Below are 18601 nucleotides of genomic sequence, written 5' to 3'. Positions count from 1 at the left end.
ATATTTTTTCTTCTGTTGCCAAGGTAGCTTCTATTAGATTACTTTTATCTGTTGTTTCTTCTTTTTATTTTGAGGTAGAACAAATGGATGTGAATAAAACATTTCTTCATAGGGATCTGGAAGAATTGATCTACATGAATCAACCTGAAGGATTTACGGTGAAGGGTAAGAAAAAACTAGTATGTAGGTTAAAAATGTCTCTGTATGGGTTAAAATAGTCGCCAAGGATGTCGTATCAAAAATTTGATACATCTATACAGGGACTTGGCTTCACTTGAAGAAAAACAGACCACTATGTGTATTTTAAATTAATTGGTGACTGTGTTATTTATCTAGACTTGTATGTGGATGACATGTTGTTGATTGGAAATGACAAAGAAATTATCCATGATTTGAAGACTGAATTTTCCTTTAAATTCGACATGAAGGATTTTGGTGCTACAAACTATATTTTGGCAATGGAAATTAAATGAGATCAGGCAAAGAGGAAGATTTGGTTAAAAAAAAGGAAGTATGTTGAGACAATACTATAGAGGTTTAAAATGAAGGATAGTAAACCAATGAAGGTTCATGTTCCTATAGGTGTAAAGTTATCTGTTGAATAGTGTCCCAAGACATAAGAAGAGGAAGAGAACATGTCTTGTTTTCCATACACAAGTGCATTCGGTAGCCTAATTTATGCAATGGTATGTACTAAACCAAAAATTACACATGCAGTGGGAGTATTAAGCACGTTTATGTCAAAAAAATGGAAGGAGCATTGGACATCAGTGAAGCGGGTTTTTAAGTATTTGCATGGCACTAGTGATTATGGTTTGTACTACTAAGGAAGACTACTATTGGAAAAAGTTTTGGACATCCATGGCTTTGTTGATGCAGACTAGGCTGGAGATTTGGATAAAAGAAGATCTACAAGTGGGTATGTGTTTAACCTATTTGGATGTGCAATCAGTTGGATGTGCAAGAGACAGTCTGTAGTGGCATTTTCAACTACAGAGGCATAATACATGGAAGCCACTCATGCAAGCAAGGAGGAAATTTGGTTGCAGAGATTATGTTCAAGTATGGGGTTAGTACAGTGAGCTATAAGGATATATTATGAAAAAAAAGTGCACTTTTCTTGGCAAAGAACCCTTCTTATCATTCAAAGACAAAGCACATTGATGTTCAATATCACTTTGTGAGGGATATGGTTGATGAAAAAAAATTGTTGTTGGTAAAGGTGGACACGTTGAAGAATGTTTCAAATGCATTGATGAAGTTTGTGAGCACTGCGAACTTTACTTGATGTAGAGAAACAACAGGCATTGCAAGGTTGGACCAATGACTTAGTAAGCTCTCCCGTGACACCCTGTGTGGAAATAAAACAACAAGTGGGAGAATGTTGGGTGTGTGTTATATTCTTTCCATGATTAGCCCCACGCGTGAAGCAGGTGGGAGGAAGCCCCCCTATCGAGGGGTTTGATGGGGGCGGTATCCGCCCTCTACAAGGTTTGGGCAGCACCCTGGGAAAAACAAATTTGGACACTATATTAGGTGTGCAGACCTACCTATGGTTTTGTGCATGGGTTTTGCACATGCTTTTGGGAATGATGGTTTTCTGCTCATGGTATCTTGTAGATCTCATAAAGGGAACTACAGTTATGTTCTAATCCAGTGTTAATGTATTGGGGTATATGAATGCTTTGTCATGTATATATATGTGTTGTAACATTGAAAGGAAAATAATGAAAAATCAATCTGGTAGTCTTGGTTTTGGGATCCATGGGAAAATATCTGTGTATATATATTTTATGTTTTATGTTATCGTCATTATTTTTTTCAGCTTTTAAGAATTCGTTTGCAAGTAATTTCTATATAGGGCTAAAGCCTACAAAAATTAACAAAGGAAATGGAAAAGGCTTTGGAAATGCAAAATGGAATTTTGGTACATTTATTTATGAAAATAAAGGAAATTAGGAGAAAAAGGAGGTGAAATGTCACAAGTTGCATGTGAGGAGGAAAATGAAGGAAAATAATGGGAAATGAATAAAATAGAGGCATCATTAATAAAAAGGCTTCTAAGGATCAGTTGGCAAGATTTTGATGGGTTTTGGTGGAGATCTCTTCTATTCTTTCTCACTCTCTCATACGCTTCAACACTTGAGCTTTCTTGGAGAACTCTTGGAGGAGTGTGGTAAACTTGGAGTTTTGGAGCAAGAAGGAAAAAGAAGAGCAGGAAAGTGCAAGAAGACATTGGGATCAACATCTACATTGGGTTTTTCTTGCAAGTACCGAGTTGCATGTATGTTTTCCTCACTAGATTTGGCATGCATGGCATATGAATGTGGTTTATTGGTCATGATCTGTCAATGGCATGGAGGATTAACTGGATTGACAGTGGATTTCCTAGCCTTGTTGTTTCCTAGATAGCCATGGTGTTGTGGGTTTATTTCTTTTTTTTTTCTTGGTTGGTTCTCATGTTTCTTTTAGATTGGGTTGAGTTACTAGTTCCTGGAAGCCCTAGTTTGACAAACTCTCTAGAAGCCATATAACAACTTGGGTTGAGTTACTAGTACTGGAAGCCTTTCTTGGATAAATTCTCTAGAAGCCCTTGGTGGGTTGAATTACTATTCTTGGAAGCCATAGTTGGAAAAACACTATGAAATCTTGATGGAAGTTGTGGGTTGAGTTACTAGTCCTAGAAGCCTTGGTTGGAACAAATGCTCTGTAGCTCTGGAATGCTTGGGTAGAGACAAATATGGTGATGGTTTTGTGATGTCTGACCGTGAGGTGGAACCATTGTTTGATGGATTGAGGTGGCTTAACCTTTGGAAACTCTATATGGTTTTGATTGATGTGTTTTATGATATCCCAAATTCATGCTTGGAATATGGCACGAGGGTGATTGGCTAAAGAGAGATTTGGCTCAGCCATGTATACAATCAGGTGGTATGTGGAAGTCCTAGACCTAGTTACATTTTTCATATGTTAATAAAAGCACTTTCCTCTTGTAAATGATGGGTAAGTGTTGGGTTGTGTTATATTCTTTGCACAACTATTCCTTGTACATTGCACGGGGAATTGTTGGGGGGTCACAGGGGGGGTAGTTTCCCCCCCTTTTGGGGGGTATGCATGGGGGCGGTAGCCCCCCTGCACGGGGTCTGAGGCAATGCCTTGGGAATTTTTTTTTGTACCCTATATTAGGTAGGCGGACCTACCTATGGTTTTGTGCATGGATTTCACACATGGTTTTGGGCATGATGGTTTTCTGTCCATGGTATTTTGTAGATTCGGTCAAGGGAACTACAATTATATTCTAATCAAGGGTTAATGGATTGGGGTTTATGGGTGCTTCAACATATATATATTGTAACATTGAAAGGAACATATTGAAAAAGCAATCTAGTAGTCTCAATTTTGGGATCTAGGGGAAAATCTTTATGTATATCTGTTTTATGTTTTATGCTCTCGCCATTGTTTATTTTATGTTTTTAGAATTCGTATGCAGGTAATTTCTCTACAGGGTTAAAACCTACATTTGGTATCAGAGGTGTTTTGGCTTCAAGGGGATGCCTTTGCTGCTGAGGGATTTTGCTCAGCCCTATGGCAGAACTTGTTCAATGGGAGATCTGTGGGGTCGATTCTTATGGTGAAAGAAGATGGTGAGAAGAGGAAAGATAGAGATCAAGAAATTTAATGGTCATATTTTTGAGCTGTGGAAACTAAATATGGAGGATCTACTGGTGGAAAAAGATCAGTGGATTGTGGTAGATTCAGGTACTAAACCATAACAATGTCAACGAATATTGGGCGAAGTTGGATTAGAAGGCAAAGAGCACAATACGATTGTGTGTCTCAGAATCAGTATTGCTAAATGTATCAGGGGAAGCTTCAGCAAAGGCTTTGTGGGACAAGTTAGGGACTTTTTACCAATCGAAGTCTTTGGTGAATAAACTATTCCTATGGAAAAAGTTGTATAACTTGAGGATGAAAGATGGAGACTCAGTGATAGAGCATATGAACGCATTTAATATTGTGGTAAGCCAGTTATTATTTGTTGATATTAAAATTTTAGATGAAGATAAGTGCATCAGTTTGTTGTGTTCTCTACCAAATTCGTGGGATAGTCTGGTTGTTGTAATAGATAGCATTGCAACTACCTTGCAGTTTGATTAAATAGCCTCATCATTATTGTCGGAGGAGATAAGATGGAAAAATATGGAGAGAAGAATGGTGATGCCTTTTCTGTACAAGGACAGTCCTAGAATAGAAACAAAAATAAGTCCTTGAGTGGGAGATCTAAATCTAGAGGGAGATCAAAATCTCCAGGAAAGCCTTTAAAGGCTGTTGGAAATGTAGAAAGAAAGGGCACTTCAAAAGGGACTATAAATATAAATATCCTGAGAAAGGAAATGGATCTGATGATTCTCTTTTTGTAGAGGTGAAAACCACCTCAGATGAAGGTCGGGATCTGTACTTGGCTTCTTCTTCAAGTACACATGTACATCATGAGGCATGGTTGATTGACTCAAGTGCATCCTTTCACTTCACTCCCCATAGAGAGTGGTTATGTGAGTATGAGAAATATGATGGTGGTGATGTATTCTTAGGGGATGATAGGAAGGCTAAAATCATTGTTTTTGGAAAATTCAATTTGAAGTTGCAAGGTGGAAGGATTATAACACTTCTGAGGGTTTTGCATATTCATGCATTAGATAGAAATTTGATTTATGTAAGCAAGTTGGATTATGTCGATGTAAAAACAATGTTCGAGAAAGATACTTAGAAGATGGTTTGGGGAAAACTGGTATTGATGTGGGGAGTTCAGATTGGAAATCTGTACAAGCTTCAAGGTAGCAATATTATTTATGGGTGAAACATTTTTGTGGTTCCTAAAAGTGGAGAAGAAAATCTAGTAGTCTTTGGAGAAAAGACCATGCTATGGCATAAAAGACTTGGACATATTGGAGAGAAGGGCCTTCGAATACTTCATGGTAAATGTATGATAGAAGGTTTGTCTAATTTCTCTCTGGATTTTGATTTCTGTGAAAATTATGTACATGGGAAAAAGAATTGGGTGAGTTTCCCCTTTGGTGGTAAGAGGTCGAAACAGATATTAGAGCTTGTGCACAGTGATGTGTTTAGACCTATGTCAGTTCCATCACTAGGAAAGTCTGTGTACTATGTATCATTTATAGATGACTTCTCAAGGAATACATGGATATATTTCCAGAGGAAGAAATCTGAAGTCTTTGATAAGTTTAAGTAATTTAAGGCTCTGGTGGAAAACCAGACAGAGAAGAAGATAAAGGTGCTGAGGACAAATAATGGTGGAGAGTTTTGCAAGAAGGAATTTGAAGATTTCTGTAAGAAGTGTGGTATAGAACGATAGAAGACTACTCCATACGTACCTAAGAAAAATAGATTTGCATAAAGAATAAACAAGACGTTGATGGAAATGGAAAGAAGCAAGCTCAGTAGTGCCGGGTTAGGACAAGAATTTTGGGCAAAGGTGGTGGAGATTGCATGTTACTTGGTTAACAAATCACCTTCATCCGCATTGGAGTATAAGACTCCATAAGACGCATGGACTAGTAAGAAACCTTCTCTTTCAGATTTGAGGGTATTTGAATTTGATGCATATGTACATGTTCCAAAGGAGAAAATAACAAAGTTTGATAGTAAATTTGAAAAGTGCATCTTTATTGTGTATAAGGATGGTTTAAAAGGTTATAAGATTTGGAACCCATAAATAAGGAAGGTTGGGTACAAGCATGATGTGGTGTTTAGAGAGGTGAAAGATGTTATTAAAAGTGAATTCCTACCAAAGCAGCCCGAGAAGATAGCGTTTGAGCTAAAGGAGGAAGAATCAGACTCTACAGTAGAAGAGGAATTAGAAGATGAAGAGACACAAACTATGGTTGTGAGAAGATCAGTCCGAGAAAGAAGGCAGCCAGAAAGGTATAGTTCATATGCTTTCTGTTCAAATATTTCTTTATCTATTATTGATGATGATCCCATAATTGTGAGGGAAGAAGTAGATTCAGAGGATGGAAAACTCTGGAAAGAGGCCATTGTTGATGAAATGACATCTTTTCACAAAAATGAGGCTTGGGCTCTGGTGGAGTTGTTGGCTGGAAGGAAACCCATTTGCATCAAATGGGTGTTTAAGAAGAAGATGAATGCAAAAGGAAAGGTGGAGAAATAAAAATCTCGATTGGCAGAAAAAGGTTATTCCTGGGTACTAGGAATTGATATTGGTGATATTTTTTCTCCTATTGCCAAGGTAGCTTCTATTAGATTACTTTTATCTGTTGTCACTACTTTTGATTTTGGGGTAGAATAGATGGATGTGAAGACAACATTTCTTCATGGGATCTAGAAGAAGAGATCTACATGAAGCAACCTGAAGACTTTGCGGTGAAGGGTAAGAAAGAACTGGTATGCAAGTTAAAAAGTATTTGTATGGGTTAAAACAGTCACCAAGGATGTGGTATCAGAAATTTGATACATTTATATGGGGACTTATATTCACCAGAATAAATGTAGATCACTGTTTGTATTCTAAATTAATTTGTGACCGTGTTATTTATCTAATCTTGTATTTGAATGATATGTTGCTAGTTGGAAATGAAAAAGAAATTATCTAGGATTTGAAGACCCAATTGTCCTCCAAATTAGACATGAATTATCTTGGTGTTGAAAACCATATTTTGGGCATGGAAATTAAACAATATCGGGCAAAGAGGAAGTTCTGGTTAAATTAGAAAAAGTATGTTGAGACAATATTGCAGAGGTTTAATATGCAAGATAGTAAACCGGTGAAGGTTACTATTCCTGTAGGTGCAAAGTTATCTGTTGAACAGTGTCCCAAGACAAAAAAAGAGGAAGAGGACATGTCCTATGTTCCATATGCAAGTGCAGTTGGTAGCCTGATGTATGAAATGGTATGTACTAGACCAGACATTGCACATGAAGTGGGAGTATTGAGTAGGTTTATATCAAAATCAGGGAAGGATCATTGGACAAAAATGAAGCAGGTTTTTAGGTATTTGTGTGGCACTAGTGATTATTATTTGTGCTACCAAGGAAGACTAGGATTGGACAGAGTTTTGGACATCCATGGCTTTTTTGATTCAGACTGGGCTGGAGATCTGGATTAGAGAAGATCTACAAGTGGGTATGTGTTCAACCTATTTGGATGTGCAGTCAATTGGATGAGTAAAAGACAATTTGTAGTGGCACTTTCAACTACATGGGAAGAATACATAGCAGCCACTCATGCAAGAAAGGAAGTAGTTTGGTTGCAGATATTGTGTCCAAGTATGGGGTTAGTGCAACAAGCTATGAGGATAGACTGTGACAGCCAAAGTGCAATTTTCTTGGCAAAGAACCATGCTTATCATTCAAAGAAAAAGAACATTGATGTTCAATATCACTTTGTGAGGGATATGGTTGAGGACAAAAAGGTGTTACTGGTAAAAGTGGATGCTTTGAAGAGTACTGCAGATGCATTGACAAAGTCTGTGAGCACTGAGAAGTTCCCTTGGAGTAGAGAAACAATGGGAGTTGTAGGGTTGGATCAATAACTAAGCTCTTTTGTGTCCCCCTGTGGAAAGAAAACAACAAATGGGAGAAAGTTGGGTTGTGTTATATTATTTCCATGAATACCCCATGTGGGGGGGTTCATAGGGGGTTTGGTAGCTCACCCTGTACGTTGCACTAGGTTCTACTGGGGGGTCACAGGGGGGTAGTCCCCCTTCATGGGGTTTGCAGCAACACCTCGAGAAATTTTATTTGGACCCTATATTAGGTAGGCAGACTTACATATGGTTTTGTGCATGGACTTCACACATGGTTTTGGGCATGATGGTTTTATGTCCATGGTATTTTGTAGATCTAGTAAAGGGAACCATGGTTATGTTCTAATCCAGGGTTAATGGATTAGGGTTTATGGATCCTTCAACATGTATATATATGTATTGTAACATCGAAAGGAACATAATGAAAAATCAATATGGTAGTCTCGGTTTTTGGATCCAGGGAAAAATATTTGTGTATATATGTTTTATGCTTTATGCACTCGTCGTTGTTTATTGTCTATTTTTAGAATTCGTATGCAGGTAATTTCTGTACAGGATTAAAACTTACAGTAAGTGTACTTGTTATTATGTAATCTTGATGGTTCTATTATCATTGTTATGTTTTTGGTTATATGTTGGTTATGAGCGTGTTTTATGACAGTGATGGTGTATCGCTCTCATCATGTTTTTACTTGTAAATGAATCAACAATGTATCAAGGGTCTAATGGATGAAACTGTAGCTAATTGTTTGAGGCATCAATTCTTCTTAGCAATTCCCAGATGAGTATGAGACCCCTATGTTCAAATTTTTTTTTTAAACCTATACATTACATATTTGTGACATGTTTGACAAAATGCTTGCCATCACTAGTAGGGGTCCAATCAAGCCCTTTTTCAAGTATTTCCTTTTTTTTTTCCTTTGTTATTTTTCAGTTCTAAAAGTTCCATTTAGTTTTGGGCATTGATCTGGGCTCTAGGCCTGAAAAAGTGGCTCAATTCTCGGAGATGCAGGCATATCACAGGGAAAAAAAGTCCCTAGATGCATGCATACCCATGTTGTGGGAGCGTCTAGAGCCTCTTGGACATATGCTTGTCCATATCAAGGGAATGTCCAGGGGTTTAATTGCCAGAAAGCTCAGTTGGTCTCAAGGGCTGGTTACCTAAGTGGTTGGGATAGCTCCTCAGAGTTTTGTTTCTAATGTGTAAGATTTGTATGGTGTGTTTCTGTTGGTTCCACTTCCTTAACAGACACATAGGGATTCAAATCATATCATAGTAAATTATCATCACATGTTTACCCCAGTTGGTTGGTTACTTGGGTAGATGTGGGAGGAGGGTGTTACACAAGACTTGTTCATTTATGTAATGTAAAGGAGGTCCCCCCCTCAAAGAGGATAATTTTTGAGTCATTGATCTATATTTTCTTCTTTTTTGTGAGTTGGTTTCATGAAATTTGGTATCAGATCTTGGATTCTAAGGTTTCGGGCTCCAAATAGGTCATCTTGGTATTTTGACTATAATTATTTTTCTATAAAGTTTCAGAAGCTGAAATTGCATTCACGTGGAGCCGAAATCTTGGTGAACTTCGTGTAGGAATTTTAGATCTTGGTTCACTATACTTTCTGATATATGGTTCAAATAAGTTAGGGTTTTTTCAAGCTCCATAATTCAATCTCAATTAGGGCCAAAGGTCGAAACAGTGACACATGGAACTCCATACAAGTTCACTTTACTGAACCAGTCTATAATCAGGTCATTGAGGGAGATTGGGAATAGCCTTACCTTGAAGAATCCAATTTCTCTCTGGCTTGTGGCATTGGAAATAAAACTCAGAGGACTACCACAAGACCGCATTTTAAATCTTGGAGTCTAAATTATAGAGATACAACAATTTCAATATATAGGTTCGAAAAACAAGGAAAAAGGTGTGTATTTTTTAAAACTTTTGCATAACTTTTGTTGGAGAAATCAGTTTGAAGTGATTCAAAGGGCATAGTGAAGCATAGATATCATTGTTTTATTCCAAAATGCCTTGAAACAACAAAACGTATACACCTAGTAAGCAACTAGAAAGTTCTACTATGACGCATGAAGAAGAGGAAGAATTTCAACACGATATATCAAAATTACGAGACCAAGTGCAACAAATTTCGCTCTTGTAAAGAGTAACCAAAAATGAATTGGAATCTAAGATGGATGGTTTAGAGACAAAAATGAAAGGCAACATGGAAGGTTTTAAGGATGATTTAAAATCATACATGGAAGCTTGGATTGATTGTTGAATAATGGTTTAAAAGTATACATGGAAGGTTTCAAGAAAGGTTTGACAAAGTTGTTACAAGAAATGCTTCCTAATGGTGAAACGTTACTCCATGAAAATCATGATGAGGAAAAAAGGAATACAAATTATGATTTTCGAGACTCCAATGTGGGTTTTAATAACCACCACATTCCAAAGATATATATGAGAAATTTTGATGGGAAGGATCTGGTAACATGGATACTACAGATATAGCAATATTTTGATCTACATGATGTGCAACACGCACAAAAGGTATGCATTACATATTTAAATTTAGAAGTACCCAATATATTTGCATGGTATCAATGGCTTTGTTCTCATAAACCACTTGTCACTTGGTCAATTTTTACAAAGGAAATGATATCACATTATGAGTATACACCTTCTTTAGCTAATTGATAAATCTCAAACAAAAGGGTTCAATGGAAGGGCACATTGAGGACTTCCAAAAATTGAATATAAGGGTAACTTATATTCTAGAGGAGCATAGCATTAATGTCTTCATAGGGACTTTAAAGGATAACATCCAACATGAGGTTTTCCTTTGGGAAATTGATTCATTGGAGAAGGCATTCAGGGTGGCAAGAAAAGTTGAAAGAAAAATTATGGCAACAAGGAATTCTACCACTCACAACTATAAAGATGGAAGTGTTGTTGCTCCTAACATTCCACAACATACAAGGCTGACACCACAACAATTGGAATAAAAAAGAGCAAAAGGGCTTTGTTACATTTGTGATAGCAAATACATTAAAGGTCATAACTATGCTAAAAAGAAATTATTTTACATAGATTATGAAGAGGAGGAAGAAAAGGAGCAAGAAACATCAAAGGGAGAGGATATACACTAGGAACCAACCCAGAGAAATAATAAACGAATCTGACCATATCTTGTAATGCATTGGTAGGAATTACCACTCCTCAAAATCTCAAGATAGAAGGATATATCAAGAATCAAAAGTTAATAGTGTTGATTTATTCAAGTAGTACCCATAATTTTATTCATTGTAAGATAGCTAAGGAATTTAATTGCTTCCTATATCCAGCACCAGAGTGTCAATTGTTAGATGCAAATCGGGGAACTATAAATTGCTCAAGAAAGTGCCATAATATCAAGCTAACCATGGGGAATATGTGTTGAATATTCCAATGCTTTTCATTCCAATGGGTGGTGCCAATGTTCTAGTAGGATTCAAATAGTTACAACCTTTGGGGACAATAGATTTTAATTTTCAAGAAATTTTCTTGAATTTTTTTTGGGAAGGAAAGGAAGTTGAATTAAGGGGTATCGCAAGGAAACCAAGAAATATAATTAGCTTTAATGGCATGAAAAATATTCTAAGGAAAGATTAATGGGGCATAAGTGCACAATTATGATCACTAGAGATTCAAACATTGAAATCATATATTTATCTACATCTCCAAGAAATATTGGACAATCATTCCAAGGTATTTGAGACTCCCAAAGGTCTCCACCTATGAGTGATCATGATAATGTTATTCATTTGATTCTAGAAAGTGTTCCTCCAAACATCGGGTTTTACAGATATTCCTATGCCCAAAAGAGTAAAATTGAACGTATGGCTATATAAATGCTAGAGGCTGGTATAATTCAACCTAGTCAAAGTTCTTTCTTTGCCCCAGTAGTATTGGTGCATAAGAAGGATGGATCATGGCACATGTGTCTAGATTATAGGGAACTCAACAGGCTCACTACTAAAGAAAAATTTCCCATTCCAACGATTGACAAATTATTGGATCAATTACATAGAGAAATTTACTTCACCGAGGTGGATATTAGTTTATGATATCATCAAGTTAGAATAAAGACTAAAGACATTCTGAAAATAGCATTTAGAACTCATGAGGGCCATTATGATTTTTTGGTAATTCCTTTTGGCCTTACAAATGCACCTTCCACATTTCAAGGTTTGATGAATTCCATTTTCAAACCCTTCCTTATAAAATTTGTGTTAGTATTTTTTGATGATATACTAATATACAACAAGTCTTGGAAGGATCATGTTCAACATGTTGACATGGTGCTCAATTATCAGAGGAGAAACAACTATATGCAAAACCTCCAAATGTTTCTTTGGAGTACATGAGGTGAAATATTTGGGTCATATTGTATCTCATGAGGGTGTTAAGGGAGACCCTAACAAAATTAAATTCATTATGGAATGGTAAATACCCACAACCATAAAGTATCTTCAAGGATTTCTTGGGTTCACAAGATATTATCACAAGTTTGTTAAGAATTATGTGAGAATAGCATCGCCTCTTAATACAAGAAGGAAGACTCATTTCTTTTGAAAGTCATCCAATCAAAGGAAAGTATTTACACAAACCAATTTATGAGAAGGAAATGTTGGCAATGCTACATGCACTAAAGCAATGGAGACCTTACCTAATGGGAGGACACTTCAAGATAAAACTATATCATGATAGTCTTAAATACTTTTTGGAACAAATATTATCTTTAGAAGAGAAGCAAAAATGGGTCAGAAAGATGTTGGGTCATGACTTTGAAATCATCTACAAAAAAGGGAAGAAAAATGTTGTTGTAGATACACTCTCAAGAAAGGATGAGGATGTGGAATCATTGCTTTGTGCCATTTCTATTATCCAACCTGATTGGGTAACTAGAGAAAGAGATGAATGGAAGAATGAAGAAGAGGTGTGGACACTCATTCAAAATTTGTAGCAAGACACCAGTACATCTGATACATTTATATGGAAAAATGATTTATTATGGTACAAAGATTGCTTATGTATTTGTAAGAATTCTCAACACAAATAAAAGATTCTTTTGGAATTTCACACCTCCCCCTTAGGAGGGCACTTAGTATTTCTAAAAACTTATCACAGGATGAAGAACAATTTTTTTTAGGAGGGCCTTAAATCTGATATTTATAAGTTTTTGGCAGAATTTTTGGTTTTCCAATGAAATAAAGTTGAGACAATTAAGACCCCAGGTTTGTTACAACCTTTAGCCATACCAAGTCATTATTGGGAGGAGGTATCAATGAATTTTATCACATGTTTGCCCAAGTCTGAAGGAAAGAGTGTCATGATGGTGGTAGTTGATAGAATTACCAAGTATGCACTACATAGTTGCTACTGCATTTACAAAAACAATTCAAAAGCTACATGGGAACCCAAATATTATTGTAAGTGACATAGATTCAATTTTAATTGCAAAATTTTGGACGAAATTGCTTTCTTGTCTTCATACTCAATTAGCTCATATCTCATCTTATCATTCTCAATATGATGGGAAAACTAATATAGTGAACAAATGTTTGGAAGAATATCTTCGTTGCTTTGTATCTTATAAACAAACTTAATGATTCAAGTGGTTACCTTTGGGTTAGTGGTGGTATAACACTTCCTTCCATACTGCAGCAAAAATGACCCCATTTATGGCACTTTATGGATATCACCCACTGTCCATCACATCATATTTAAGAGATAATTCTAAGGTTCAAGTAGTGGAAGATCACATCAATCATCAACAACAAGTTCTCCAACTCTTAAAGGATAACATCACTATGGCACATAATAGAATGGAACAACAAGAAGATAAACATCACAGTGAAATATGTTTTGATGTAGGAGACTAGGTATTTTTACGACTACAACCATACAAACAAATCTCCCTCAAGTAATATAAAAAGGATAATAAATTATCACCCAAGTACTATGGACCTTACAACGTGTTGCAAAATATTAGTACTATGGCATCCTAATTGGAGTTGCATGCATCTTCTCAAGTACACCTATTTTTCCATGTTTCATGCTTAAAAAAGGTTACCGATGTCAAGCTCCCAATTCAAACAATATTTCTAGAACTTGACGAAGAAGCAAAAATCATATTGGAGCCTGAAGTGGTCATGGAAACAAGGACACAACAACTACGAAATCGATCATTTTCAGAGTATCTCATTAAGTGGAAGAACTTACCCACTGAAGATTCGACATGGGAGGCTGATAATTTTATACAGAAGCATCTCAAACTACTCAAACATTGAGGAAAACACTTTTTAGAAGGAGAGGGGAATGTTCAGTCCCTATAATAATAGTGTAGTCCCCTTATTGTTATTGTTAATGTAGCCCCTATATTGTTACTATTGTGCCCTTACATTATTGTTGTTATATATAGGATTTGATCATATTGCGATCCCTTATACTCCTACATATAGAAAGGATTTCTTGTCATTTGTATCATCCAAGAATTGTTCATGCATGTAATGTAAAGGATGTTTCCCCCTTGAAGAGGATAATTTTTAGGTTTTTGATATATCTTTTCTTCTATTTTGTGAGTTAATTGGATAACAACATAATGGTGTCGACCTTTGGATTCCCTTATGTTGCTAAGGGTGGAGGTGGTGACCTTTGGATTCGCTTATTTGGTTGGTGGATGGATATTGGGAGCTCTCTCGATTCCCTATTTAGACTTGAGGAAAGAGTAGTTGATGGGTGGAGGTGGGTTACCTCTGGATTCCATGTTTTAGCTAGTTACATTGAGTAACTATTGGTTGCATTGAGTAGTTGTTCATTGAATTGAGTAATTAGTGGTTGGAGGTGTTGGGGCCTATGGAGTCCCTATTTCAGTTGGAATATTTGGTTTAATCCCTTAAGCACTCATCCTCTAGCTCTGGAATCTAGCAAGAAAGGCTTGGTTGTTGTGTGTCTAAGGTTGGGTGGAGAGTTGAAGTCCCAATGTCAGTCACCAACCATTGAAGTTTATAAGATAAATTATTTATTTATATACTTTATTTTGTTGAAAAAATAGTGTGGTTTTTGTGTGATGCATTCATGCTTTAACACTGTTAATGTAGGAATAAGTTATTCATGTTTGTCTATGATGAGATGCTTAGGTATATGTGTAATTCTCATAGTTATGAAGGGAATGGAGACCTTTTATGTTAAGATAATACATTCATGATATGTATACTTAATAACATGATCCGTTGCGACTGCAAAATGTGGTCAATTGTGTTGTTATGGCATGTCAATTCCATCTTTTGGTTACTAGTAATATGTTCGATGATGGAGGAAGCTAGTGTGGCTTCACCCTAAGTTGACTAGAGGGTACTCAAACTTCTACAGTTAGTTGAGGCTCGGGTTGAGTTGATGGGTTTTTACTTGTATATGGTGGGCAGGTGTCAAATTTCCATAATGAGGGCATAGTAGCCAGTGTGGGGCCCTAGCAGGAGGACCCATATTGTTGGGAACCCAATTCATCGAAGGGTCACCAGCCGATGAGGTGGTGGCTTAATCATCGTTCACATGTATAAGGATGCATGCATGGTGCAGAATACCTTGAAGATCTGTCAACATTTAGTTATGTTAGCCTAAATTAATGTCATGTCTAGTCAAGTTAAGTCGACTGATTGTGATTCAATTGGTATATCTAGCTAAAGTGAGTTGACTAGTCTAGTGGGGTCCACTAAGCGGTGTCAGCTTCCATGGCTAAGGTGTATTGGAAGGAGCCCATACATAAATAGGTTACACATAGTTGGGCCCATGAAAAATCCCAGTAAGTTATGGAACACTTGAAAAACAGGTCAAGAAGCCCCTGTGGGACCTATCAAATCAGAGGGTCAAGATAGTCAGCTAGGCCAAGCAGGTCAGGGCCAGAAAGTGATTTTCACCTATCAACTAGTCGAGAAAGGTTTTTTAGTCATGGCTAGGTTAGTCTGGCCTACAGGTAGGTCGGGTTGCAACTTAGTTAGGCCCATTAGAAGTCGGTCAAGTCGATGTCGAGGCTTTGGCCAATGTTATTCCTAATATTTCAAAGAAATAGGCCGACTACCGACCATCCACAAGTGTGATTTTTTTTGTGTAGATATGACCACAATGACGGAGCATCCATGTCAAACGCTATGTGGGAGACACATAGATGCCACCACTGTTGTGACAAAATTAATGGTACTAACACTAAATGGACATATATGTTGACCCATAAGTGAAGTGTTGGGCAGCGGATCTCCCCATAGCATGTTTTTGGGGCTTGAAGGCCGCATTTTGGTCAAATGTAATGTAAAGACCCCGTGAAATGCGGGCACGAAGCACATGAGTCTAGGGTTGTCTGCCCTAAGATAATGTAATTTAATGTAAAGTGTGTTGGCCTACCCATGGTCCGCGGACCATGGGATTGTATAAATAGAGCGAGGCTCTAAGTGTAAAGGCAGTTTTTTAGAGTTGTGACAAGTAATAGATAGATGCGAAGGCATCGTTAGAAGATAGAAGTGAACCTGAAGTGTATTGGGTCATAGTGGTAGGTAGAGGCTTTGTAGCTGAGTGCGCAGAGGCCTAGTAGAGTCCGCAGTTGTGTGTGCGGACCCTTGCAGCTGAGTGTGCAGGGTGGAGTCGGGTCTGTAACTAAACTAGAGTATTAATAAAGATAAGTTTGATTCAGAATATTGTGCGTCTATTTGTACATCTGTATTTCTATGTTCTGGTTATCTTTATGCATTTATATTGTTTTCGAATATGCGCATTGAATGAGTAATAAGAACATTGGGCCTGTACAAACTAAGTTAAACACTAATATAATAGCACAGTAAAGATCGGATTGGAAGAATACTATATTCACAAAGGGCACACGGGTTACAAGGAATAGAAAGCTACGCGGAGCAGTGTAGTGAGTAGATTAGGATCGCGAACCTCCGGAACCCTCATCAAGACATCCCTAGGGTGTGGAAACCTAGTTCTAGCACCCTCCCATACTACTTCGGTGAGACCTCAGTCCCCGCTCCGTGGACTGTTGCCCAAAGGGCCAGTAGTACTTGGATTTGCTTGGCTAAATTCATTGTTGAACTTGGGTCAGACTCCATGTAGCCAATAAATGGTTCCATTGCCGGGACCAGGATCTGCCTACGGGATGTCTAATGTCATGCCACTGGAACCCAACAAAGAAGGAAATTGAAGAGTGGTTGGATAGGAAGATTCACGAGTTCGTGACACAGGGGTGCACTAGGATGTTGGAGCAAGCACTTACCATACTTACGCACCTACAGGAAGACCCGAACCTACAACGCCTAGAGACAGAGGTGTGCAAGTTGCAGCAGGAGTACAAAGTGTCTGGGGCACCGTGCAGACGGTTTCCCTTACTCAAAGACTTGCTAGACTATAGCAGGCAAGGGCACCGAATCACTAATTAGATGTTGCACATCAAAAGGAAGCCCTGCTTAAAGCACACATCCAGCCATGGATCGATGAAGTGTTCACAATCACAGTACCTTTTAAGGGAAGTTGGCACATATGTAGGAACTATATACGATTGGACAAGAATGTGACTCTGCTCACGAAAGTTCAGAGATATGTGTGCAACAAGTACAACGGGTGGCAAAACAGTGTGCTGCAGACACCCAAGCTGCACGAGACCTATTGCATGGACTTTGCACAAAGATCATCGCACCAGCAAAGTGACTCGAAACAAGTCAAGATGATTGTGTTGGGGGAATTTTGGGTAGCAAATCCTCCCATAGCATGTTTTTGGGGCTTGAAGCCTGAATTTTGATCAAATGTAATGTAAAGACCCACAAAATGCGGGTGAGGAGTGCAAGAGTCTAGGGTTGTCTGCCCTAAGATAATGTAATTTAATGTAAAGTGTGTTGGCCTACCCATGGTCCACGGACCATGGGATTGTATAAATAGAGAAAGGCTCTATGTGTAAATATAGTTTTTTAGAGTTTTGACAAGTAATAGATAGATGTGAAGGCATGGTTAGAAGATAGAAGTGAACGTGAAGTGTATTGGGTCGTAGTGGTAGGTAGAGGCTCCACAACTAAGTGCGCGAAGGCCTAGTAGAGTCTGCATCTGTGTGCATGGACCCCTGCAGCTGAGTGCGCATGGCAGAGTCAAGTCTGTAACTGAACTTGAGTATTAATAAAGATAAGCTTGATTCAGAATATTGTGCGTTTGTTTGTAGATCTGTATTTCTATGTTCTGGTTATCTTTATGCATTTATACTGTTTTTGAATATGCGCATTGAATGAGTAATAAGAACATTGGGACCACACAAACTAAGTTAAACATTAATATAATAGCACAGTAAATATTGGATTGGAAGAATACTTTATTCACAAAGGGCGCACGGGTTGCGACGAATAGAAAGCTGCCCAAAGTAGTGCAGCGCGCAGATTAGAATCGCGAACCTTCAGAACCCTCATCAAGACATCCCTAGGGTGTGGAAGCCTAGTTCCAACACCCTCCCATAATACTTCGAGTGAGACCTCAATCCGCGCTCCGCGGACTATTGCCGAAAGGGCCAGTAGTATCGAGATTTTCTCGGCTAAACTCACTGTTGAACCTGGGTCAGGCCCGATGTAGCCAACATCAAGTTAGGTCAAAGTTTATATCATTAGGAAGGTCTTGACAATACTTATGCAATGGTAATGTTTGGATATAGTAGAAGAAGTTGAAATAGGGAGGAAATTTTATGAACCCACTCCCATGAAAAAATTATGGAGGTTGGGTTAGGTGAAAGTAACACCTTCCACTAAGCTAGTGTAGGCTAGGTGGTGGAAGGGAGCGTTACAGACGTAACTATGTTGTGTAGTATCCATAGGTAGATTATTCCATTAAATCATAAATTCCCATGAATTTCTTTGTCTAGGTCATTCAAATAAGTGTTAGGGCTTGTTTATTGTGTATACAACACAAAGAGCCTCACAAATATACCAACACCTATATGAAAATGAAAATGAATTATGTAGCCTA

This window comes from Pinus tabuliformis, chromosome 2_2, assembly GCF_031772625.1.
Source record: "Pinus tabuliformis cultivar Carrire ecotype Pingquan chromosome 2_2, CPIR1, whole genome shotgun sequence".
Classification (NCBI taxonomy): Eukaryota; Viridiplantae; Streptophyta; class Pinopsida; order Pinales; family Pinaceae; genus Pinus; species Pinus tabuliformis.
Note: the sequence above shows the minus strand (reverse complement) of the source record.